Consider the following 27197-nt stretch of genomic DNA (forward strand, 5'->3'; position numbering starts at 1 on the left):
CAGTATATACACAGTTAAACACTTTATCAAATATGAATATTGCATACGATTTTGTTCTCATCTACTTGACTCTAAAGGGCTCCAATGCACTTATAAATGAATATATACAGTTGTGCTCATAAGTTTACATACCCTGGCAGAATTTATGATTTTTTGGCCATTTTTCAGAGAATATGAATGATAACACAAAAACTTTTCTTTCACTCATGGTTAGTGTTTGGATGAAGCCATTTACTATCAAACTTCTGTGTTTACTCTTTTTAAATCATAATGACAACAGAAACTACCCAAATGACCCTGATCAAACGTTTACATACCCTGGTGATTTTCGCCTGCTAACATGCACACAATTTGACACAAAAGGGGTTTGAATGGTTATTAAAGGTAACCATCCTCACCTGTGATCTGTTTGCTTGTATTTAGTGTGTGTGTATAAAAGGTCAATGAGTTTCTGGACTCCTAACAGACCCTTGCATCTTTCATCCAGTGCTGCACTGATGTTTCTGGATTCTTGGGGAAAGAAAAAGAATTGTCAAAGGATCTGTGGGAAAAAGGTAGTTGAACTGTATAAAACAGGAAAGGGAAATAAAAAGATATCCAAGGAATTGAGAATGCAAATCAGCAGTGTTCAAACTCTAATCAAGAAGTGGAAAATGAGGCGTTCTGTTTGATAACATACTGCATTCATCTTGCCATCAATTCTGACCAACTTTCCTGTGCTTTTGTAGCTCACACATCCCCAAAACATCAGCGATCCACCTCTGTGTTTCACAGTAGGAATGGTGTATCTTTCATCATAGGCCTTGTTGACTCCTCTCCAAATGTAGCGTTTATGGTTGTGGCCAAAAAGCTAAATTTTGGTCTCATCACTCCAAATGACTTTGTTCCAGAAGGTTTGAGGCTTGTCTCTGTGCTGTTTGGTGTATTGTAAGAGGGATACTTTGTGGCATTTGCGTAGTAATGGCTTTCTTCTGGTGACTCAACCATGTAGCCCATCTTCAAGTGCCTCCTTATTGTGCATCTTGAAACAGCCACACCACATGCCCTGTATTTCACCTGAAGTTATTTGTGGGTTTGTGTTTGCATCCCGAATAATTTTCCTGGCAGTTGTGGCTGAAATTTTAGTTGGTCTACCTGACCATGGTTTGGTTTCAACAGAACCCCTCATTTTCCACTTCTTTATTAGAGTTTGAACACTGTTGATTTGCATTCTCAATTCCTTGGATATCTTTTTATATCGCTTTCCTGTTTTATACAGTTCAACTACCTTTTCCCGCAGATCCTTTGACAATTGTTTTGCTTTCCCCATGACTCAGAATCCAGAATCGTCAGTGCAGCACTGGATGAAAGTTGCAAGGGTCTGTCAGGAGTCCAAAAACTCATTGACCTTTTATACACACACACTAATTACAAGCAAACAGACCAGAGGTGAGGATGGTTACCTTTAATAGCCATTCAAACCCCTGTGTGTCAACTTGTGAGCATGTTATCAGGCCAAATTCACCGGGGTATGTAAACTTTTGATCAGGGTCATTTCGGTAGTTTTTGTTGTCATTATGATTTAAAAAGAGTAAACACATTTGATTGATAATAAATGGCTTCAGCCAAACACTAACCATGAGTGAAAAAAGTTTTTGTGTTGTTATTCATATTCTCTGAAAAATGGCCAATAAATCATAAATTTTGCCAGGGTATGTAAACTTATGAGCACAACTATATACTGAGTAAGGGGATACTTTGTCCCCAAAACAAACGTCACTGTTCACAGTAAACTATTACTTTATTGAAAAGACGGAGATAAGGCTCTTGGGGGAGGAGGAGGATCGCAGAAGGCAACATCGGCTGCATCATAGGCTGAGTGAGAACTGAGAAAGAGGACAAAGAGAGTGCGCCCCTATGAGGGAGGAGATAGACACCCCTGCTGTCAGGTCCTTATCAACCTGACTCTACTCCTCACAAGCAACTAACATCAGAATCCCAGATTTGCAAAGCAGTTTCACAAGCCTCACAAGCAACTAACATCAGAATATCCCAGATTTGCAAAGCAGTTTCACAAGCCTCACAAGCAACTAACATCAGAATATCCCAGATTTGCAAAGCAGTTTCACAAGGTAACTCATCTGAATGATTTTTCCAATCAAGATATTTGATGCATTTATTTTTTAAATTCTGTTAATTACTATGGAATTGTTTGTAACTATGATTGTAACATTCCAACTTTTCCTCTCTCCCTCTGCTCTGGCTCAAACTTCTCCTCCCCCACTACTTCATTACCAGGAATGTTCACTTTACACCTCTCTTCTCACAGCCTCACAAGAAACTAACATCAGAATCCCAGATTTGCAAAGCAGTTTCACAAGCCTCACAAGCAACTAACCATCAGAATCCCAGATTTGCAAAGCAGTTTCACAAGCACTTGCCCACCATCCTTCCCTCCCCACTGGTTTTTACCTTAATATATAAAAACCTCCTAACAGTAATTAGATGCAGCTGTCACTAATAATCCAGGATAGATAAACTACTTCATATTCACAGCTTCTGTACTGACACTCTACCACATTCTCTTACACTCTTCCAAATCTCATTTACTCAGTCACCACACACTTTATATTCTTATTGTTTCCATAGTCCTCACTAATTCTCAGTTCACCCTGCCTTACATCAGAATAATTTCCCTTCCCACTTTCCTTCTGTGCGCATTCCTTCTCCTTGAGAGCCCCTCTGCCTGTAGGTCAATTTGTATTTAAAGATAACTACTACTGACTGTGCTCAAGGGCAGGGCATTCCTCTCCTTTTGCATAACTCAATTATTGCACTTACAACTGTAATGTACCCCTACTGTACTTGTTTGTGTATGCAATGCATCCCTGTAATATTTTATTCTTTGTATAGCGCTGCGTAATCTGCTGTCGCTTTATTAATAACCGATAATAATAATAATAATAATAATAATAAATTGAAAAGACCAGAGAGGCTGACTTCCGGCTGGGGGTGGAGCAAACAGGTAGCTTGCAGGTGGCTGCTGTTCCCTCGATTCTCGAAGTGGGAACGTAAGATTCTCCAGCCTTCCTAGAACGCCTTGACCGAATTAATAACGTTTGGTCTGGCCTTGGACCCCATGGTCCTGGAGGGGAAGTCACAGAAAGGCAGAAAATTTGCTTTGTTGCTAAAGCTCCCTGCCCTGTTCACCTGCAGAAGCGGAAGATACTTTTACTTTACTATAAGCAGCCTGCGCTGAATAAATACCTGCTTCTAACAATATGGATACAGCATGTTTCAGAAGTGTGCTTTAAATGATATAACCTGTTTGTGTTAAATAGCACCTACTCCTGCATATACGGTGACATTACTGCTGCAGAGATGAGTTCATATGGTATAAACAGCCTGTGTGAAAATTGCACCTGACTCTGTACACCTGACTTAAGGGTGCTCTGAACGAGACAAGCAGCTTGCATTTAATTTTACCGTTCTCAGTACATACAGATACTTTACTCTGGCAGTGGGGAGTTCCAAAAGATACAAACGGCCGCAGCTATGCTACAAAGGCGTCGGAAGACTCTACCCCTGTAGAAGTGTTCTTGAGAGTATTACTGAGGTACTCGGACAAAGGACTGAAGCGATAGATACATATAAAAAAGAGCTAAGAAATCTTTGTGGTCGTTTCAGGATTTCTAAAAAAAAAGATATATATGTAACCTGATATAGACTGCCTTAACGAAACTCACCGCATTTGGATGCAGTGGCTGTGAGCCCAAGATCACAGAGTGAAGTGGCAGAGCTGGGGAAGAGAGGTTGGTGGAGTCCCAAGACCTCCCAGATAGCGATCTTCGTTGTGGGAGTCCTCCCGACGGAGGTGGTTGGCTCTGGCGATAACGGAGGAATCTGCTGGGAAGGTGTGTGACCAGCTTCAGAGGAGAGCTCCAATTGCAGTTCAGCTTTCAACCACACCTTTGGAGGATAACAGTGCGGATTGGGCTGCAATAACCCATGATGATAAACACCTCAGCTTGATCTTTTGCTCTCAATGTGATATATGGAGAGCTAATACGGCTGTAAAGCCTGTGGCTATACATAAAAGGAGCTGAAGTATAACAAGCAAAGGGTGCTTTATTAACTTGTAGCCTTGAATCCTCTGGAATAAAGAGAGGAGTGGTATTGGAAGCTCAAGAGGACTTGTATTGGGAAAGCTTAACCCTGAGAAAAGCTCTCCTGGTTACAAGATAGTGGATCGTATCGGCTACCCTGTGGAATCCGGCTCGGTTGAATGATACGTGCCATAAGTATAATCTAGAAACGGCCCTGCTATACAAAAATATACTGTTTAAAATGCTGGTTTGCCTCTGAGCAGAAGGATTTATACATATAATGAAGATATTGGGGTAATCTGAAGATTAGACTCTATACGGTGGACTGTCTGTTTGTTGGACAATTTGCTTGGGGTAAAAAAAAAAAATATAGAGTATAAATTTCATTGCTCCCTTCCCCTCTAAGACAAATAAGAGACAATTGTTATATTAAGAAGTTATGAGTGACCTGTAAAGTATATATCTTTTTTTTTCTTTTTTTTTCTTTTTTGAAAGAGGGTATTTAAGAGAAAGTGCTTGTCAACATATGATAAAAAGTCAGACTGTTATATAGTCTGGGTTTTTGTGTTTTCTTTTTCCTTTTTCTGAATTATTTGTTTTTTTGGTGCCAATACTTTAAATATTTCTTCTATAAATTGTGTTTAGAGGTTCCTTAAAGGCAAACACACTAATTGGGAGTTTAATATAGAGCTTAACTGAGAAATAAGCACTACAGATTATATTCACTTAATTAGATAGATTTGTATAATTTTGCATCCTGGGCCAAGGCCCGGCTATATTTTTTACTTATATTTTTTCACTTGTTTTTTCACCCTTTTTTTTATTTTTATTTTTTTATCTTTTTTCACAGGTTGATTTTTTTTTCAGAAGGTTGATTTTGTATCGCTATATAGCCAGTGGAGGCTCCTCCATACGTGCACTGTCGCATGTGAACCCCCAGGGGGCAGAGGAGGGGGGGGAAAAATGAGCAGGAAAAAAAAAATATGAAAAATTTTATTTTTTATTTTTTATGTATATTATTTTATATTGTATTTATTATATTTATTGTGCAGTGTGCAGTGTATACTATCAGTATCATGATCATGATGCCAGGCTGCCAGCTTAAGCTGCTTGCAATGCTATCACATCAGATATTTTCATTTTGGTACCAGGTACATTTGAGTTTATTAGGCAGGAGGCAGGAGCTAGGACCGGGTGGACACTTCAGTGTGTGCTGACGTCCGTGACTAAAAGTGCAGGGACGTCTCCCTTATTCGTTACTGTTTGGTAACAGTTGATAAAAAGATCAAATGGCAGTGTAAAGTACTTGCGTTTTGAATTGCTGTTAGCAACTGTGAGGTAAAAATATATCTCCTGAGGTGCTCAGTAGAGATGCGAAGTAACTGTCGGGTAGAGACTGCGTTGTATGCGGCTTGGCGTTACCAGATGGTGTTGATTGCGCCTTTAACGTGACCGGTGTGACGTCACAAAAGCCGGTTGCGTACGGCGTTTCTATGGTAACCCCTATTCCGCAAAGATTGTGGAAGTCTTGGGGGTATAAACTGTGGAACTCGGTGGTCAAAATAAATGACTTGATGGTTGTTTAAAGCAATATAGGGATGAATGATCCTCGAATTGTGCAGGCTGTGCGGTTTGTACCCTTTGGTTGCTAGTAGCAACTGGTGGGTCCTTTTAATGTTGAAACTTGGCGGTCGTTAAACAACGACTATTAAGGCAGGTGTATCTTTGCGGTCGTTATCAAAACGACTAAACGACTAGAAAGTCTTTGATTATAAGAGCTTGGCGGTCACTTTATAGCGACTAGGAGATCTTTGCGGTCGTTAGTAACGACTCTGATGTTCCTATATAAATGTGACCAAGCACAAGAACATAGGGTAAAACGTCCTCCAAATGTGCAGTATTGTGAAATAAACAAAGGCTAAAAACAAATAGCACAGTGTCTCAGTCAACGCGTTTCGCCCGTGAGAGTAATGATAATACAAACAAAGAAACAAGATACACATGGGATGATAAAAATAAAAACACACTTATTAGTTCCCAACAAAGAGATAAGACTAACTATAAACCAAGATCAAGATCAAATAATAGGCCTTACAACAAACAACCACAACACCATAACTCCAATTCTGGATATTACAATAGACCTACTTATAACAGAACCCCACAAAACCACAATAGAGATAGATGGAGAGAGGACAATAGGCACATTTCCTTCAATGATTCTTATCATTACAACCAAGGGAACTATACACAAAGAGGCTACAATAGATATAGGAATAATACACAATACAATAGAAATCACAGGGAGAGGGACTACCCAGATGAACATAGGTCCTATTATGAGCCCACTACAGAATATTGGGAAGAACCAAAATATTACAGGAGACAACAATCACAACACATACATGACAATGATAGACAAAACAACGATTGGAGAGTGAGAACTTCCAATCGTTTTGAACCATTAAACTCAGATTGTCAGCAAAATGATGATAATCATTTTTTAGAGATAAGCTACCCAACACCAGGAACTTCAAAAAACACAGAACACAAAACAGACCCACCCTTAAGAAAAAGAACAAGAGAGGCACCAGAGGAAAGGGACACAAAAAGAGTGAAGTAGTATCGACAAGTGGCATCTTTAATATAAGTGATAAAACATTGACCGATGAAAAAAAGAGAGTACTTAATTTGGGGTTAAATTTTGCTCCAACGACAACACTAAATAAAGGTACTTCCTCAAAAACCCTATAGAGAGGAACTGGCAAAAACCCATACAAACCAATTCTACTCAGAATGACAATGGGGGTTTCAAACATTCCAAATTAAAACCTAAATCAACCTTCGACCCAACTAATGAGAAAGGGAAGAATCTTGAAATGTTTGAGAAATTGGTACAGAGAGACATCAAAAAAGCCAACATCACTAATAAATACAATAATAATTTGACATTCAATGAAAAAAAGGTATTAAGAAACCTTCAATCTGACCCAAACATAATCATTAAACCCGCAGATAAAGGGGGAGGAGTCGTAATAATGAATAGGTCACAATACATTGAAGAGGCACACAGACTACTGGGAGACACTACCACCTATGAAATATTAAGTCTAGACCCCACAAAGAAATTCACATCCAAACTATCCAAAATGCTAGATACAGCTAAAAATAAGAATATCTTGAATAATAAAGAATACAATTTTCTGTTACCAAAACAAATTAAAATTCCAATATTCTATTACCTCCCGAAGGTACATAAAAGCATGACAAACCCTCCCGGAAGACCTATTATCTCCGGGATAAACTCTTTAACTTCTAATCTATCCCAATATTTGGATGAGTTTCTCCAATTTTATGTTAAAAAATTGCCATCTTATTTAAGAGATACAACAGAAATTTTACAAATATTACACAATTTAAAATGGGAACCAAATTATATATTAGTGACATGCGATGTCACGTCGCTATATACAATCATAAATCATGAATTCGGTATCCAAGCTGTTAAAACTTTTTTGGAGAAAGATGACACATTGGTTAAAGAGCAGAGAGACTTTTCACTAGAGGGCATTCAATTTATCCTTAATCAGAACTATTTCTCATTCAATGAGAAATTCTACTTACAAAAAAACGGAACTGCCATGGGTACAAGATTTGCACCCAGCTATGCTAATCTCTTTATGGGTAACTGGGAGGAATCTTTTTTCCTTCAGCATAGACTGGGTGCAAATCTTGTACTATACAAAAGATACATAGACGATATTATATTCATATGGAAAGGGGAAGAATCTGAGCTAATAGAGATCTGTGATGATATGAATAAAAATGATAGAAACATCAACTTTACATACACATACAGCAAAAACAAAGCCATCTTTCTTGACCTCGACATCAAAGTAATAGAGGATCAAATTGTTACTACTACACATTTCAAGAAAGTAGACGCCAATAATTTTGTACATTATAACAGTTGTCATTTAGAAAGGTTGAAGAATAACATCCCTAAAGGGCAATACTTAAGGATAAAAAGAAATTGCTTGAGACATACAGACTATGAGAAACAAATAACCATTCTAGAAACTAAATTTAGAGAAAGAGGGTATGACGAGAAAATTATCAATTCGGCAAAAGAAGAAGTAGATAAAATAGACAGAAAAACACTTCTCACATACAAGAATAAAGATAAACCGAGCCAAAACTACGAAGACAAATCGAACACAATAGATGTATAATCTATTACAAACTACAATCGCAATAGTAACCTAATTGAGAAAATGCTAACAAAACATTGACACCTAGTACAAACAGACCCAATAATAGGAGAAAAAGTACCAACACAGCCTAGAATTATTTACAGAAGAGCACAAAACTTAAAGAATAAACTGGCACAAAGTGAACTAAAACCCCTGTCAAAAAAGAGCTATGAGATTAACTTAGAAGGGAAAAAGCTATCTGGCTTTTTTCCATGCTTTGGGTGCCGCTCTTGCAAATACAGATGCAAAAAGAAAGAAATTGAGGTCAATAACTTTAAATTCAAAATAGAAGATACCATAAGATGTCAGGACAAAGGAGTGGTTTATATCATTGAGTGTTCTTGCAAAAAATATTACATCGGAGAAACTACTAGGACCCTCCGTGAAAGAATTAGGGAACACCTCTCCTGTATAGACAGAGGGAATCTTGACACACACTTGTACTCACATTTCAGGGAAAGTCACAACAATAATCTGAAACACTTTAAATTTTGGGGCCTTGCAAAAGTAAAACTTAATTGGAGAGGGGGAAATCTAGAAAACCAACTACTGAAATTAGAAGCCAAAATGATATACCATATGGACACATTACATCCCACAGGGCTGAACTCTGAATTAGACATTACCCCTTTCTTATAAGCAGATAACCCTCAGAAATATGTGTGTCTATTCTTAAATCTTCCTCACGCTTAATATATAAATATATATATATATATATATATATATATATATATCTATATATATATTGCCATATTTGTCATTGTTCATTTATTAGACAAGCAATCCTTTAAAAATAACACCTAAGCACGCTGTCTACAAACTTTAGATATATATCTTGCCATTTTGAATGTATGTATTATATGCTGAAAGTTTTACTATGACTGAGCAATTCCACCTTAAGTCTGATCTACTATGAATATCACATTCCACCTTTGTTTAATTGGTTCACCAATGAAAATGGATGTTAGTATTCAAATACCCACATGTTAGCACAGAACAACATGTCTTGATAAAGCCCACGGGCGAAACGCGTTGACTGAGACACTGTGCTATTTGTTTTTAGCCTTTGTTTATTTCACAATACTGCACATTTGGAGGACGTTTTACCCTATGTTCTTGTGCCTGGTCACATTTATATAGGAACATCAGAGTCGTTACTAACGACCGCAAAGATCTCCTAGTCGCTATAAAGTGACCGCCAAGCTCTTATAATCAAAGACTTTCTAGTCGTTTAGTCGTTTTGATAATGACAGCAAAGATACACCTGCCTTAATAGTCGTTGTTTAACGACCGCCAAGTTTCAACATTAAAAGGACCCACCAGTTGCTACTAGCAACCAAAGGGAACAAACCGCACTTTTAGTCGCAACATCGCGACCCCACAGCCTGCACAATTCGAGGATCATTCATCCCTATATTGCTTTAAACAACCATCAAGTCATTTATTTTGACCACCAAGTTCCACAGTTTACAGTGAGTGCAGAATTATTAGGCAAATGAGTATTTTGACCACATCATCCTCTTTATGCATGTTGTCTTACTCCAAGCTGTATAGGCTCGAAAGCCTACTACCAATTAAGCATATTAGGTGATGTGCATCTCTGTAATGAGAAGGGGTGTGGTCTAATGACATCAACACCCTATATCAGGTGTGCATAATTATTAGGCAACTTCCTTTCCTTTGGCAAAATGGGTCAAAAGAAGGACTTGACAGGCTCAGAAAAGTAAAAAATAGTGAGATATATTGCAGAGGGATGCAGCACTCTTAAAATTGCAAAGCTTCTGAAGCGTGATCATCGAACAATCAAGCGTTTCATTCAAAATAGTCAACAGGGTCTCAAGAAGCGTGTGGAAAAACCAAGGCGCAAAATAACTGCCCATGAACTGAGAAAAGTCAAGCGTGCAGCTGCCAAGATGCCACTTGCCACCAGTTTGGCCATATTTCAGAGCTGCAACATCACTGGAGTGCCCAAAAGCACAAGGTGTGCAATACTCAGAGACATGGCCAAGGTAAGAAAGGCTGAAAGACGACCACCACTGAACAAGACACACAAGCTGAAACATCAAGACTGGGCCAAGAAATATCTCAAGACTGATTTTTCTAAGGTTTTATGGACTGATGAAATGAGAGTGAGTCTTGATGGGCCAGATGGATGGGCCCGTGGCTGGATTGGTAAAGGGCAGAGAGCTCCAGTCCGACTCAGACGCCAGCAAGGTGGAGGTGGAGTACTGTTTGGGCTGTTATTATCAAAGATGAGCTTGTGGGGCCTTTTCGGGTTGAGGATGGAGTCAAGCTCAACTCCCAGTCCTACTGCCATTTTCTGGAAGACACCTTCTTCAAGCAGTGGTACAGGAAGAAGTCTGCATCCTTCAAGAAAAACATTATTTTCATGCAGGACAATGCTCCATCACACGCGTCCAAGTACTCCACAGCGTGGCTGGCAAGAAAGGGTATAAAAGAAGAAAATCTAATGACATGGCCTCCTTGTTCACCTGATATGAACCCCTTTGAGAACCTGTGGTCCATCATCAAATGTGAGATTTACAAGGAGGGAAAACAGTACACCTCTCTGAACAGTGTCTGGGAGGCTGTGGTTGCTGCTGCACGCAATGTTGATGGTGAACAGATCAAAACACTGACAGAATCCATGGATGGCAGGCTTTTGAGTGTCCTTGCAAAGAAAGGTGGCTATATTGGTCACTGATTTGTTTTTGTTTTGTTTTTGAATGTCAGAAATGTATATTTGTGGATGTTGAGATGTTATATTGGTTTCACTGGTAAAAATAAATAATTGAAATGGGTATATATTTGTTTTTTGTTAAGTTGCCTAATAATTATGCACAGTAATAGTCACCTGCACACACAGATATCCCCCTAAAATAGCTAAAACTAAAAACAAACTAAAAACTACTTCCAAAAATATTCAGCTTTGATATTAATGAGTTTTTTGGGTTCATTGAGAACATGGTTGTTGTTCAATAATAAAATTAATCCTCAAAAATACAACTTGCCTAATAATTCTGCACTCCCTGTAGTGTTGAAAAAAAAATCTTTTTTTTTTCTACTTGTAATTTAAACAACAGATACAGTCTGAGTCTGAGATTGCTTTTTATATAGAGTAACTTGAGTTGAGTCTTGAACTTGAACTAGTGTTTAAAAAAAACATTTTTATTTTTCTACTTGTTATTTAAACAACACATACAGTCTGAGTCTGAGATTGCTTTTTATATAGAGTAACTTAAGTTGAGTCTTGAACTTGAACTAGTGTTAATAAATAAATTCATTATCATTCATTTTTCTACTTGTAATTTAAACAACAGACACAGTCTGAGTCTGAGATTAGCAAGTTTAGGAGTATACTGGACTTTTAGGGAGTTCTTTAACAATTTAGTTCAACTTCTAGTTGATATTTTCTAATAGCTGCAGAGCAGCAGAGCTACCTACCTACAAGTTATATATTAGATAACAACCGCCAAACTATTTAAACTATTACTTCAAGTTGAGTTGTATATTTTCTAACAGCTGCAGAGCGACCTACCTACAAGTTATATATATAATATTAGATAGCAACCGCCAAAATATTAAACTATTACTTCAAGTTGAGTTTTATATTTTATAACAGCTGCAGAGCTACCTACCTACAAGTTATATATATATATATAATATTAGATAACAACCGCCAAAATATTAAACTATTACTTCAAGTTGAGTTGTATATTTTATAACAGCTGCAGAGCTACCTACCTACAAGTTATATATATATAATATTAGATAACAACCGCCAAAATATTAAACTATTACTTCAAGTTGAGTTGTATATTTTCTAACAGCTGCAGAGCTACCTATCTGCTACCTACAAGTTATATATTACATAAAAACCGCCAAAATATTAAACTATTACTTCAAGTTGAGTTGTATATTTTATAACAGCTGCAGAGCTACCTACCTACAAGTTATATATATAATATTAGATAACAACTGCCAAAATATTAAACTATTACTTCAAGTTGAGTTGTATATTTTCTAACAGCTGCAGACTTTCGCAAAGGGGTGTGGCTTTTTAAAATGGGTGTGGCTTTTAAAAGGGGCGTGGTTTTTAAAAAGGGTCATGTTTTTCAAAGGGGCATGGCTTTCTAAAAGGGGCAGGGTCTTGTGCACCCCCATTCTAAAACTTCACCAGCCGCCACTGTATATAGCGTATAACACAATTACTGTCCAAGTGGACGGTCTTCCTTTGTTTCTTTTTTCACATAGAAAAATAGATTAGATAAGTCACTTAAGGTTAAAGGTGCAAAAACTGAATGGATAGATTTATCTCCTATCAGAAAAGTTCCTCATCCAATATGCCGCCAAAAGGCAGAGAAAAGAAAAGTAATGTTAAAAATGTAGATTTAGCTCTTGATACCTCACAAGAAAGAGGAGCAAACACTATTAGTTTCAATGATATGTCTGAGTTTGCTGCGTAGGTAGTTAAAATGGTGACTCCCCATTTAGACATAATTAAGCTAGAAATCAAGTCAGAGATAGCCAGTCTAACAACAGAGGTCAGGCAGTTCACAACTAGATTGGAGGAGGTGGAGACGAGAGTGTCTGACTTGGAGGACAGAGTAAATTGCTTTGAGCCAGTTACAATTGCTCAAGGTAAAACTATTTCAATATTACAATCCAGGATCGAGGAATTTGAGGACCGCTCTAGGCGGAACAATTTAAGGATTATTGGCCTGCCTGAGTCCATAGAGTTCCAAGACCTTATGAATTTTGTCTCTGTCACGCTACCTCAGTCACTTTCGATCCCACCTCCCCCTACCCCTTTTTTGATAGAAAGGGCACACCGAATTGGGCAACTGAAAGAAAACAACAAAGGCTTTAAGCCAAGACCTGTTATTTTCAAATTTGTCAACTACCAAGACAAATTATTATATCTGAAATACTATAGGAATCTCACTGACTTCCACATTGATACACATAAGATCCTGATTTTCCAGGATTTTTCCTCTAGACTCTTGCAAAACGTAGAGAAATGTTGCCCTTTTTTGGGATATTTGTGGGTGTAGATTGTAATGTCAGGCTGGTGTATCCAGCCAAACCTTTGGTAACTAAAGCAGGAACATCTTATACATTAAATAGTATTAAAAAAGCCAATGCATTATGCAAGAAGCTAGGACTAGCATGCCCTTGATTTTAAAAGTAAGATTAATTCTACAATTTGGTACCAGGCATTTCAACACAATTCCACAGTTTATGAGTTGGGAAAACCCTACATATAGGCAAACTTGACCCAAATATTCAGCTTATTCACTCTTCATGCCTTAACACGGCCCTCTTTTGATTTCTGTTATGACCAAAAAGTATGACTCTCACTCTCCTATTCACCACCTTTTACGATAAGATAGACTAGCACTATCCCTCTCTATTTTGTTGTATGGCTGGTCCAGTATTATAATTCAGCAGACTGTTCTCACTCTAGATATATGCTTATTATAAGAGTTAAATGTTAGCCCAGTTCTCTATATACCCTTATCACTCTTACTTCTGATTGGTTCCACTAGTTTAACTCAACATGAGAACATTTACACAGAAGTTATATATTCAACGGCTTTAACGCCCAACTAAGAAAATACATGATCATTCTCCGTCCGTCCGTCCCCCATATATGTAGAACTCTGGCATTATGTGACTATGCCAGAGCATTCTTGCGCGGTTTCCCTTGAAACATACCGCAATTAAGATTACCATCTTCTTACCTACCCAGAATCTGGTGGCTCAGATACCTTCTAGCTTAACATTTTAGTTCTTATATATTGTAAGCCACAATTAGCTGTTCGTCTATAACATTACTCTGGGTTTCATAAGCTTGAAAAGCTTAAAAAGTTTATATTCTTTATATCATATATATATTCTAAATTGCTACATGCTTATTCTTTTTATGCTATTATATAGAATAGAATCAAAGAAAATACAGAAAATATGAGGTTAATTTCTAACATATTTGCATAAATGTGACGTAACAGTTATGACTATATATATATATGGATATGTTCTTTCTTTGTATATGTTTATGATATCCGTATAATAATTTATCTGTTGTATTGCATATTTAACCTCAATAAAAATTATTTAAACAAAAAAAAAAAAAAAAAAGTAAGATTAATATGGCAGGTATTGAATTAAAATGGAGGTTACTTTATAGTATAGGTTACGTTATAGATTTTGACTACAGGATTGGATGTATATTTTTAATAATGTTTCATTCCCCCCCTCCCTTCCTTTTTTTTTTTTTTTTTTTTTTTATTATTATTTTTCTCTCCTCCATACAATACAATTATAATTTATATTAATGGAAATGTCGGTTAAGTTATATTATGTTTACATGTATTTTGGAACCTATTTGAAGTGTTTATGTTTAAAAGAACTTAGAAGTATATGGTATATGCAAGAGTTATGGAGTAGGGGGGGGGTTAATTTATTTTATTTTGGGTCTATTGTGTTTTTTTTTTATATAAATACAAACTCAACTGTATATGTAAATTAACAGGAATGTCGGTTAAGATATATTATGTATACATTTATGTTGAAATGTATCTGAAATATTTATGTTTTAAAGAATTTAGAAGTATATGGTACATGCAAGAGGTATGGAATCTATTAGGTTTATTGTGTTCTGATGTTTTGTTTTTTTCTCTCTCGCTCTCTCTCCCCCTCATTGAGGCTCCCATTCTCTCCGCTCACAGTCGCTCTGGTACCTGTTTGGAATTAATATAAATCTAAGGTTCTTTAAGGACAATGACTTCTACAGTTAAGATAGTTTCCTGGAATGTTGGGGGTATAAATTCTCCAATTAAAAGGAAGTCTATAATTAAAAATCTAGCAAAATTTAAACTAGACATAGCCTTTCTACAGGAGACCCATTTAAGAGAGTGGGAAAATGCTAAGCTTCAGTCTAATTGGGTGGGTGAAGTAATTGCAGCCCCCTATAATTCTAGTAAAAGAGGAGTGGCAATCCTCTTTAATAAAACACTTGATTATCAGATTATATCTTCGGTCAAAGATCCGGGAGGTCGCTTTCAAATTGTTGAGATACTGTATGATAAAACGCGATTTGTGCTTTGCAATTTATATGGGCTGAATAATGTTGATAGGGAGTTTTGGGACAGTATATTATTATTATTATTATATAAATACATAGGTCAGAATCTTATAGTGGCCGGAGATTTTAATTTAGTGGCAGAACCTGTATTAGATAGAGATAATAAAACAACTGTAAATAGACCGGATAGGAAAGTGCGGATCTTGCAGAAGTTGTGTTCACAATTGGGCTTAATAGACATCTGGCGCTCTCAGAATCCAGACGTGAAACAATATTCGTGTATGTCTAAAGGACACCAATCCTTATCCAGGATTGATTTATTTTTAATTTCTGAATCCTTAATTGGATTAGAATGGAACATGAATATTGAATACATAATAATTTCAGATCATGCAATTATTACATTAACTCTTAATGCTTCAAGATTGCACTCTACTACTAATCATTCTATTTACTTTCCCAAATATCTAGTAAATAACATAAATTTTCAAAATTGGCTGTCTGAACAATGGAGAGAATTTGCTAGTAATAATAGTGAATATAAAGAGAGACCGGAGATATTTTGGGAGACAGCTAAAGCTGTTTTGAGAGGGAAGATTAAAGCATACATGTGTTATCTTAAAAAGAAACTTATACGACAAGAAAACCAGATGTCTAGTCAGGTTAAAAATGCTTATAGAGCATATCTGGGAGAATGTTCTAATCCTAATTGTTTTAAATATATAAATACTAAGACTGCCCGGGATGTATTTATTTGTCACAAAACTACTCGAGAGGTACAAAAACAAAAAGCTTTATATGGAGGTTTTGCCGGGAGATCGGCTAAATTTTTGGCCACATTGACAAAAAAAATTAATAGAAATAGTATAACGGCTATCAAAAGCGGTACCGACAGATTTACTACCAATGCAGATATCAGTAAAGTGTTTTTTTAACTATTTTAGAGAGCTATACAGCCATGAAAAACATGATATAAGTCAGGAAGAATTGTTTTGGAGTAAGATTAATGCTCCCAAAATTCCTATAGAAAGTTTGGCAGAGATTAATATGCCTATCTCGGTAGACGAAATTTTTGCAGCTATCAAGACAGCCAAGTCTAATAAGGCGGCTGGTCCTGACTGCCTACCGATTGAATTCTACAGGATTTTGCAAATTCAAATAGTCCCGTCTTTAAAGAAACTATTTAACTTTTATTTCACAGAAAATAATAATTGTTCATCCTATTTTGCGGCCGCCAATATATCTTTAATTCCCCAAAAAAATAAGGATCCGGAATTGCCTTCCTCATATAGGCCCATTTCTGTATTAAACACAGACTATAAGATATTAACTTCTATTATAGCGAATAGACTGAAACCCTATTTAAGTTTAATAATCCACGAAAATCAGTCAGGTTTTATGCCTGGGAGAAATCCAGCCAAGAATATGAGGAAGGTAATGACTCTGACTGATTTTTTTTGGAATAAATTTAAATGCTCCAAACATAGGGAGAATATAGATCTAGCACTTCTGACGGTCGACGCCGAGAAGGCGTTTGATCATATTTCCTGGGAGCATTTATTTTTCTCCCTAGAACAGTTTGGTTTGAATGGACATATTAATAATTTCATCTGATTAATATATCGAGCCCCTTCCTCTGCTTTAATTATTAATGGGGAAATCTCACAACGTATAGTGTTACAGAGGGGAACCCTTCAAGGCTGTCCTCTCTCTCCACTATTATTCAACGTGTCAGTGGAGCCACTGGCAATTTTATTACGCCAACACTTATAAGGTATCTGGATTGGAGGATATAAATTAGTGTTACTGATGTATGCAGATGACTTACTGTTATTTCTAAGTAATATTGAAAAAAATCTTCCGCTCCCGTTAGAAATGATTAGAACCTTTAGCCAAATCTCCGGATATAAAATTAACTTATCTAAATCCGAACTACTATGGCTAAATAAAAAGGACCAGGAAATTGAACATCCATTTAGAGAATCCTTACAGATTACACATCTTGGTATCAATCTAAGCGATAATCCTGAGGAATGGTATAATTTAAATTTTAGTAAATGTTTTGCAGTATGTAAGAAAAAATTGGAGGACTGGTTGAATATTCCTATCTCCTTAACAGCAAGGGTTATGTTAATAAAAACAATCTTATTCCCAAAACTATTCTATTTAATACAAAATATCCCGATTCCCATACATAAAGCTGATATAATAAAATATAATAAAGCGTGCTCTAAATTCATCTGGAAAGGTGCAAAAGCACGTATAGCCGTAACTCGTCTGATGAATGAGAAAGCAGCAGCTGGACTAGCTCTTCCGAATATACAGGCTTATAGTATTGCAGCTTCTGTTAAGATAGCTGTTGATTGGCTAACAGAAAAGGAACTGGTAACCTCTCTTGAGCTTGAATCTATATTTGTGACCCCTTTTAGACTGGACGCAATTTTACATTGTCCTATTACTTCTCTCCCTTCGAAGGTTTTCTCTTTGATAACATTTAGGAACATTATTACAGCATGGCAAAAGTTCTGTGGAGAGGCAGGATGTTCCCCTTATGTTTCTAAATATCTACCCATTCTAGGTAATCCAACTTTTCTGCCTGGTCTAACAGATGAGGTCTTTAGACAGTGGGCCATAAAAGGTCTGAAATATATCTCACAAATACTAGATACAAATTTAGACTTTATATCCTTTTTGGAATTGTGTAATCAATTCGGGCTCCCAAAGCGAAACTTCTACGCTTATCTTCAAGTAAGACATTTTACTGTTGAACTAAAACAATCGTATGGTCAAGATTGGGCACTTCAAGATATTCAACCTAAGATTAATGCCTATAAATTGGGTGTGTACTCTACTGCTTCTTTTTACCAACTTTTAGGACAATAGTCTTCTAAAAGCCAATTAGAATACATTATTTCTAAATGGAGGAATGTTTTTCCAGATATAGATTGTCAGATAATAATGGATACCTTCAAGTCTTTAGAGAAAAGCTGGATTACAACGGCATGGAGAGAATCGCAGATTAAAATATCCTTAATGACATATTTGATCCCAGCAAGATTATCGAAGTGGTATAAAATAAATTGCTTGTGTTCTAGATGTAGTTCCCCTGATGCAGACCTTTTTCATTGTTTCTGGGCTTGCCAAAAAATTGGGCAGTTCTGGAGTAAAGTAGGATATTGGATGAATGTAACCTTAAATATAGAATACAAGATTCAACCGAAGGAAATATTTTTTTTAGTTAAAGCTCAATGTTCGACAGTAAATATAAAATTAATTAATACAATTATATTCCTTGGGCGCAATTTGATTCTGAGATCTTGGAAAGCGAAAAGCGCACCCAGCCTAAAAGAATTTAGAAGAGACTTGATTTCTCAATGTCTTCTAGAACAATGCAACTTACAAAATTCAAATGATGAGCGACTGGCACTGTTTTTTAAGCATTGGAAAACGTTTATCTTATCTCTCCCAGTTTCTGCCCAAATTGTTTTAGTTAAGCCATTGATGAAAACAACTTATATGCAGTTACAAATGCTTGCTGGACATTTACCTATTATTATTTGGCTGAATAATGCGGATGAGATATTAGGAGGTCAACAGAGCGGAGGGGATGGTGAGTGATAGGATGGGACCCCCTTCCCCCTTTTTTTTTTTGTTTTGTTTTGTTTTGTTTTGTGTCTGTTGGTTGTTTGGAGTTGTTGTGTGTTTGTTAGTAAATTTTAGGAAATTGATAAACTTAACAACAGAAGAAAGATAACTCTGAGATATATATATATGGTGGTCTCTTTTTTTTTTTTTTCCTAAGGGTCATGTGTGACCCCAATTGCATTCTGAATATATTGTATTATTTGTGACTCTTCTGTTGTTATGAGATAAATAAAAGTTTAAAAAAAAAAAGAAAAGACCAGAGAGTGCAAGTTTTTTGTCTGCATCTATTGATCTCACTAGCACCCTGGCAAGGGGCGGATCTACCGGTGATGCAACATCTGCGGCTGCGGCTGGCCCAGGAGGTCCTTTCCACAGGGGGGCCCAACTTCAGGTAGTATTATATATTTTTTTTTTATCCCCCCCCAATCCAAGCAAAAAGTTTTAATTTCAGGCAGGCAGCAGGTGCAGCACAATTTCACAACTAAGACAGAGACATAGTCAAACTTTATTTGACCTGCCCATCTGGAACTGTCCATTTTATCGCTCACTGCTGCGCAGTTAGGCTAAAGACCTAGAGTCGGCGACTCTGCGGACCTCCTCCTGTCCTGACTGACTGCATTTGTAGTCTTCTCACTCGGCATGTGAAATCTAGTCAGTAGGATTCTGGGATGGAGTCTGCAGGCTAGCGCAGCAGTGAGACTAGCATCAGTGGACTGTGGCAGCCACAGAGGAGCACCAAGCACTACTGAGTTGGAAGGAAGGCAGCCACACACAACCGTGAGTGAGCTTGAGCTCAGTCTGATGAGGGAAGTTCCGTGTGGGGCCAGGGGGAAGGCAAGCACAACTGTGAGTGAGTGTGAGCTCAGGCTGAGGAGGGGGGTCCATGTGGGGCTGGGGGGGAAGGCACGCACAACTGTGAGTGTGAGCTCAGGCTGAGGAGGGGGGTCCGTGTGGGGCCAGGGGGGGAAGGCACGCACAATTGTAAGTGTGAGCTCAGGATGAGGAGGGAGGGGGGTCCATGTGGGGCCGGGGGGGGGGCTGGCTGCAGTGGAAATTTGAATTGGTCTGTTCTGCTTTATAAAAAACATGATACTAGATTACAATCTAGCAGGTAATTTTACCACCAGCGCAATCTGTAATTACCAATACCTGTGATGGTAATGCTATTAGCTCACCAGCACTAAATCATGGTGCTCAAATAATTACCCAAGCTTCCGTCATCTTGCATGAAATTACAACCTCCTTTTATACTTTTATGGCACTCTGTAAAAGTATTTTACATTGGCAATTACAATCAAGTCACAATTACTTGTAAACTGTTGATTTGTCCAAGCAAAGTCTTTCCTCGTAAAATTTGCCTAAAACTGTTTTATTATGAAGATTGGATAGGGACACAATACAGATTTAGAATAGTATTTGACATGTTTTTGTCCTCCAGGAGAAAAAGAAGATCATTATTTATTGGGATAAAAAGTTCTAACACAGAAAATATAGAGCATTATTTAGTCACCAATCTATCATTTTCTGGAAGGCACATTCTGTAACAGTGTTGCTCACCATTTTGCAATTCATGTCTTACTTATTTTATAATATGGCTGAAAATACATGAGGAGCATGAAAATAATATTTTTGTGTAATTTATTTTTTTAAGATTTACAAGTGCCTCTCCAACTCCCCTTAACATATATACAGCCAGATTACGAGTTTTGCGGTAAGAGGGTGCAGTGCTAACTTGCACGTTATTGTCACCGCTCACTTACCTACAGCGCTGGTATTACAGGTTTTTATAAACCCGGCATTAAAAGACAATAAGTGAGCGTAGAGCAAAATTGTGCTCCATACCGCACTCCAATACCAGCGCTTCTTAAGTCAGCGGTGAGCTGGTTGTACGTGCTCATGCACGATTTCCCCATAGACATCAATGGGGAGAGCCAGTTGAGAAAAAGCCTAACACCTGCAATAAAGCAGCGTAAAGCTCAGTAACGCAGCACCATTGATTCCTATGGGGAAACTACATTTATGTTTACACCTAACATGAACCCAGAGTCTAAACACCCCTAATCTTACACTTATTAACCCCTAATCTGCCGCTCTGGACATCACCGCCACTAAGTTAATGATAGGGATTTTTAGTTAGATATATTTTAATTATATTTAAGTTAGGGGTTTTTAGGATTAGACTTAGGTTTAGGGGTTAATAAATTTAGTATAGTAGCGGTGACGTTGGGGGCAGCAGATGAGGGGTTAATAAATGTAGGTAGGTGGTGCAATGTTTGGGGTGGCAGATTAGGGGTTAATAATATTTAACTATTGTTTGTGAGGCGGGAGTGCGACGGTTTAGCGGTTAATATGTTTATTATAGTGGTGGCGATGTCCGGAGCGGCAGATTAGGGGTTAATAATTTTATTTTAGTGTTTGCGAGGGCCTCGGTTTAGGGGGTTAATATGTAGTTTATGGGTGTTAGTGTACTATTTTTAGCACTTTAGTTATGAGTTTTATGCTACGGCTTTGTAGTGTAAAACTCATAACTACTGACTTTAGAATGTGTTACGAATCTTGCCGGATAGGCTGTACCACTTACTTTTTGGCCTAAAAAAAAGCGTGTAATACCGGCGCAATGGAAGTCCCATTGAAAAAAGACTTTACGGAAATTGCATAAGTTAATTTGTGGTATGGCCAAAAAAGTGTGCAGGACAGCTGTATTTACAAGACTCGTAATAGCAGCGGTAGTAAAAAAGCAGCGTTATAAGATTTAACGCTGCTTTTTTACTCATAACGCAAAACTCGTAATCTAGCCGATAGGTAAAATATGACTGTAGCAGTAGCACACCTCACATTTTTTTTCCTTTTCATATTATAATACTGGGAAGTCTAGAAAAGTGGGTGGGTTTCTTTCAGAGAAACTGTAAAAAAAAAAAAAAGACATAGAAACAGTAGAGTTCTCTATCATGGACAAAGACAGCTTTCAGATGAGGAGAGTGGCTTAGAAGAACATTTAGAAGCATATGGGGAGACGATAGTGGGTTCAGGGAGGCAATTATGTGATATGTTTAGAAAGTTGCAGAAGAGTTACTGTTACAAATAAATCTTTTGTGGCAGGAAGTGCTGAATTTAGGCCTCTGGATTGCACTTGCCCCTGGGCCAAAAGCTATCAGCCCTCCTTAAAGCCAGCCTTAAATAGCAGCTAATTTTCAAATTCGAATAAGTACAGTGCTATGGTAGATGTGTTGAGCTCTGCAGTGTGCTATGTAGGAAGTGCTATCATGCATGCAACATAGCATTAAACATATCATCATGACAATAAGCAGCCTAGAAATTAAATGTAATGACACAAGAAATATTATTTCTAGTTGGATATATTATAACAAGTGTCATAGGTTTAAAAAATACAAAAACAAGGGGTTGAACTTCACATTGAAAAGTGGTGACTTTATAAAACGTATATACAAAAAAGCAGCATACTATTAGCATGTTATTTTATATGTCTGTGCAGTCTGCTCACATTGAAGTACTAATAAAGATGCATTGAAGTTTATGCAAGGCATACATGTCCTTTAAGAAACCAGCCATTTTTGCAATAAGATGACAGTATATTTAATAAAGTGATATTGCTGAATAAGGAGAGATTATAATGATGAAAGGGTATAGTAATCAAGCAAGATTTACAGGAATAAGTCAGTTTTCATGTAAATTAAAATTAGGTCATGGTACAACAGAATATATAAATTTGTAACTAAGAGGAATGAACTGTTAAAATAATAAATTGTGTTTGCAAAAAATCTTTACGCCCTGCATCTTATATTACAGAAAAATCCTGTCCTTTAAAAAACTGTGAAAAAGGTTAGTGGGGGGGGGGGGGGGGTTGTGAGTGGTTATGGGTGGTCTGTGGATGTGTTAGGGCAGGTTGTGGGTGCTTTGCTTCTGGGTACTTCATGGTCTGGGCTAAGTGAGATTATTTAAAGAGGGAAATATGGCTATCCGGAGGTACAAAGCTAAATAGGGACAGTTGGGAGGTGAGGTGTATGTATGTTTTTTTATGTGTTTAAATGAGTTATTGTATGTGTTTGTATGAATGTATGTACTAGCTTCTAATGCAGGGGCTTTAGAGACAACCACAAATTAACGGCTAGATTTAGAGTTCTGCGGCTAAAGTGGTGCGTTAGCTACGCATGCTTTTTTTCTCCCGCACCTTTTAAATACCGCTGGTATTTAGAGTTCACAGAAGGGCTGCGTTAGGCTCCAAAAAGGGAGCGTAGAGCATATTTACCGCCACTGCAACTCTAGATACCAGCGTTGCTTACGGACGCGGCCAGCTTAAAAAACGTGCTCGTGCACGATTCCCCCATAGGAAACAATGGGGCAGTTTGAGCTGAAAAAAAACCTAACACCTGCAAAAAAGCAGCGTTCAGCTCCTAACGCAGCTACATTGTTTCCTATGGGGAAACACTTTCTAAGTCTGCACCTAACACCCTAACATGTACCCCGAGTCTAAACACCCCTAACCTTACACTTATTAACCCCTAATCTGCTGCCCCCGCTATCGCTGACCCCTGCATATTATTATTAACCCCTAATCTGCTGCCCCTAACATCGCCGACCACTATGTTATATTTATTAACCCCTAACCTTACCTTACACTTATTAACCCCTAATCTGCCGCCCCCGCTATCGCTGACACCTGCATATTGTTATTAACCCCTAATCTGCCGCTCCGTACACCGCCGCAACATACATTATAGTTATGTACCCCTAATCTGCTGCCCCTAACACCGCCGACCCCTATATTATATTTATTAACCCATAATCTGCCCCCCACAATGTCGCCGCCAGCTACCTACAATAATTAACCCCTAATCTGCCGACCGGATCTCGCCGCTACTCTAATAAATGGATTAACCCCTAAAGCTAAGTCTAACCCTAACACTAACACCCCCCTAAGTTAAATATAATTTAAATCTAACAAAATAAATTAACTCTTATTAAATAAATTATTCCTATTTAAAGCTAAATACTTACCTGTAAAATAAATCCTAATATAGCTACAATATAAATTATAATTATATTGTAGCTATTTTAGGATTAATATTTATTTTTCAGGCAACTTTGTATTTATTTTAACCGGGTACAATAGCTATTAAATAGTTATTAACTATTTAATAGCTACCTAGTTAAAATAATTACAAAATTACCTGTAAAATAAATCCTAACCTAAGTTACTAAGTTAATTAAACCTAACACTACAATTAAATAAACTAACTAAAGTACAAAAAATAAAAAAGAACTAAGTTACAAAAAATAAAAAATATTTGCAAACATTAGAAAAATATTACAACAATTTTAAACTAATTACACCTACTCTAAGCCCCCTAATAAAATAACAAAGACCCCCAAAATAAAAAAATGCCCTACCCTATTCTAAAATTAAAATAGAAAAGCTCTTTTACCTTACCAGCCCTGAAAAGGGCCATTTGCGGGGCATGCCCCAAATAATTCAGCTCTTTTGCCTTAAAAAAAAACATACAATACCTCCCCCAACATTTACAACCCACATACCCCTAATCTAACCCAAACCCCCCTTAAATAAACCTAAAAACACTAAGCCCCTGAAGATCTTCCTACCTTATCTTCACCATGCCAGGTTCACCGATCCGTCCACCGAAGTCTTGATCCAAGCCTCCGAAATCTTGATCCAAGCCCAAGCGGGGGGCTGAAGACATCCATCCTCCGGCTGAAGTCTTGATCCAAGCGGGCAGAAGAGGACATCCGGACCGGCAAACATCTTCATCCAAGCCGCATCTTCTATGTTCTTCAATCCGATGATGACCGGCTGATCTTCAAGACCTCCAGCACGGATCCATCCATCTTCAACGACGACTTCCCGACGAATGACGGTTCCTTTAAGGGACGTTATCCAAGATGGCGTCCCTCGAATTCCGATTGGCTGATAGGATTCTATCAGCCAATCGGAATTAAGGTAGGAAAAATCTGATTGGCTGATGGAATCAGCCAATCAGATTCAAGTTCAATCTGATTGGCTGATCCGATCAGCCAATCAGATTGAGCTTGCATTCTATTGGCTAATCGGAACAGCCAATAGAATGCAATCTCAATCTGATTGGCTGATTAGATCAGCCAATCGGATTGAACTTGAATCTGATTGGCTGATTCCATCAGCCAATCAGAATTTTCCTACCTTAATTCCGATTGGCTGATAGAATCCTATCAGCCAATCGGAATTCGAGGGACGCCATCTTGGATGACGTCCCTTAAAGGAACCGTCATTCGTCGGGAAGTCATCATTGAAGATGGATGGATCCGCGCTGGAGGTCTTGAAGATCAGCCGGTCGTCATCGGATTGAAGAACATAGAAGATGCGGCTTGGATGAAGATGTTTGCCAGACCAGATGTCCTCTTCTGCCCGCTTGGATCAAGACTTCAGCCGGAGGATGGACGTCACTCTTCAGCCCCCGCTTGGGCTTGGATCAAGATTTCGGAGGCTTGGATCAAGACTTTGGTGGATGGATTGGTGAACCTGGCATGGTGAAGATAAGGTAGGAAGATCTTCAGGGGCTTAGTGTTAGGTTTATTTAAGGGGGGTTTGGGTTAGATTAGGGGTATGTGGGTGGTGGGTTGTAATGTTGGGGGGGGTATTGTATGTTTTTTTTTACAGGCAAAAGAGCTGAATTATTTGGGGCATGCCCCGCAAATGGCCCTTTTAAGGGCTGGTAAGGTAAAAGAGCTTTTCTATTTTAATTTGAACTTTGACCTTTTTTAATTTAGAATAGTTGTAATATTTTTCTAATGTTTGTAAATATTTTTTTATTTTTTGTAACTTAGTTCTTTTTTATTTTTTGTACTTTAGTTAGTTTATTTAATTGTAGTTATTTGTAGGTATTGTATTTAATTAATTTATTGATAGTGTAGTGTTAGGTTTAATTGTAGATAATTGTAGGTATTTTATTTAATTAATTTATTGATAGTGTAGTGTTAGGTTTAATTGTAACTTAGGTTAGGATTTATTTTACAGGTAATTTTGTAATTATTTTAACTATTTTAGCTATTAAATAGTTATTAACTATTTAATAGCTATTGTACCTGGTTAAAATAAATACAAAGTTGCCTGTAAAATAAATATTAATCCTAAAATAGCTACAATATAATTATAATTTATATTGTAGCTATATTAGGATTTATTTTACAGGTAAGTATTTAGCTTTAAATAGGAATAATTTATTTAATAAGAGTTAATTTATTTCGTTAGATTTAAATTATATTTAACTTAGGGGGGTGTTAGTGTTAGGGTTAGACTTAGCTTTAGGAGTTAATCCATTTATTATAGTAGCGGCGAGATCCGTTCGGCAGATTAGGGGTTAATTATTGTAGGTAGCTGGCGGCGACATTGTGGGGGGCAGATTATGGGTTAATAAATATAATATAGGGGTCGGCGGTGTTAGGGGCAGCAGATTAGGGGTACATAACTATAATGTATGTTGCGGCGGTGTACGGAGCGGCAGATTAGGGGTTACATTTTTTTTGCAGGGGTCAGCGATAGCGGGGGCGGCAGATTAGGGGTTAATAAATATTATGTAGGTGTCGGCGGTGTTAGGGGCAGCAGCTTAGGGGTACATAGGGATAATGTAGGTTGCGGCGGTGTACGGAGCGGCAGATTAGGGGTTAAAAATTTTTAATAGAGTGGCGGCGATGTGGGGGGGCCTCAGTTTAGGGGTACATAGGTAGTTTATGGGTGTTAGTGTACTTAAGAGCACAGTAGTTAAGAGCTTTATAAACCGGCGTTAGCCCAGAAAGCTCTTAACTCCTGCCTTTTTTCTGCGGCTGGAGTCTTGTCGTTAGATTTCTAACGCTCACTTCAGCTACAACTCTAAATACCGGCATTAGAAAGATCCCATTGAAAAGATAGGATACGCAAATGGCGTAGGGGGATCTGCGGTATGGAAAAGTCGCGGCTGCAAAGTGAGTGTTAGACCCTTTCCTGACTGACTCCAAATACCAGCGGGCGGTAAAAACCAGTGTTAGGAGCCTCTAACGCTGGTTTTGACGGCTAGCGGCCAACTCTAAATCTAGGCCTTAGTGTTTTAATGATTCACATTTTTTTCCCTGTGTTAAATG

The sequence above is a fragment of the Bombina bombina genome, chromosome 1, assembly GCF_027579735.1.
Source record: "Bombina bombina isolate aBomBom1 chromosome 1, aBomBom1.pri, whole genome shotgun sequence".
Taxonomy (NCBI): Eukaryota; Metazoa; Chordata; class Amphibia; order Anura; family Bombinatoridae; genus Bombina; species Bombina bombina.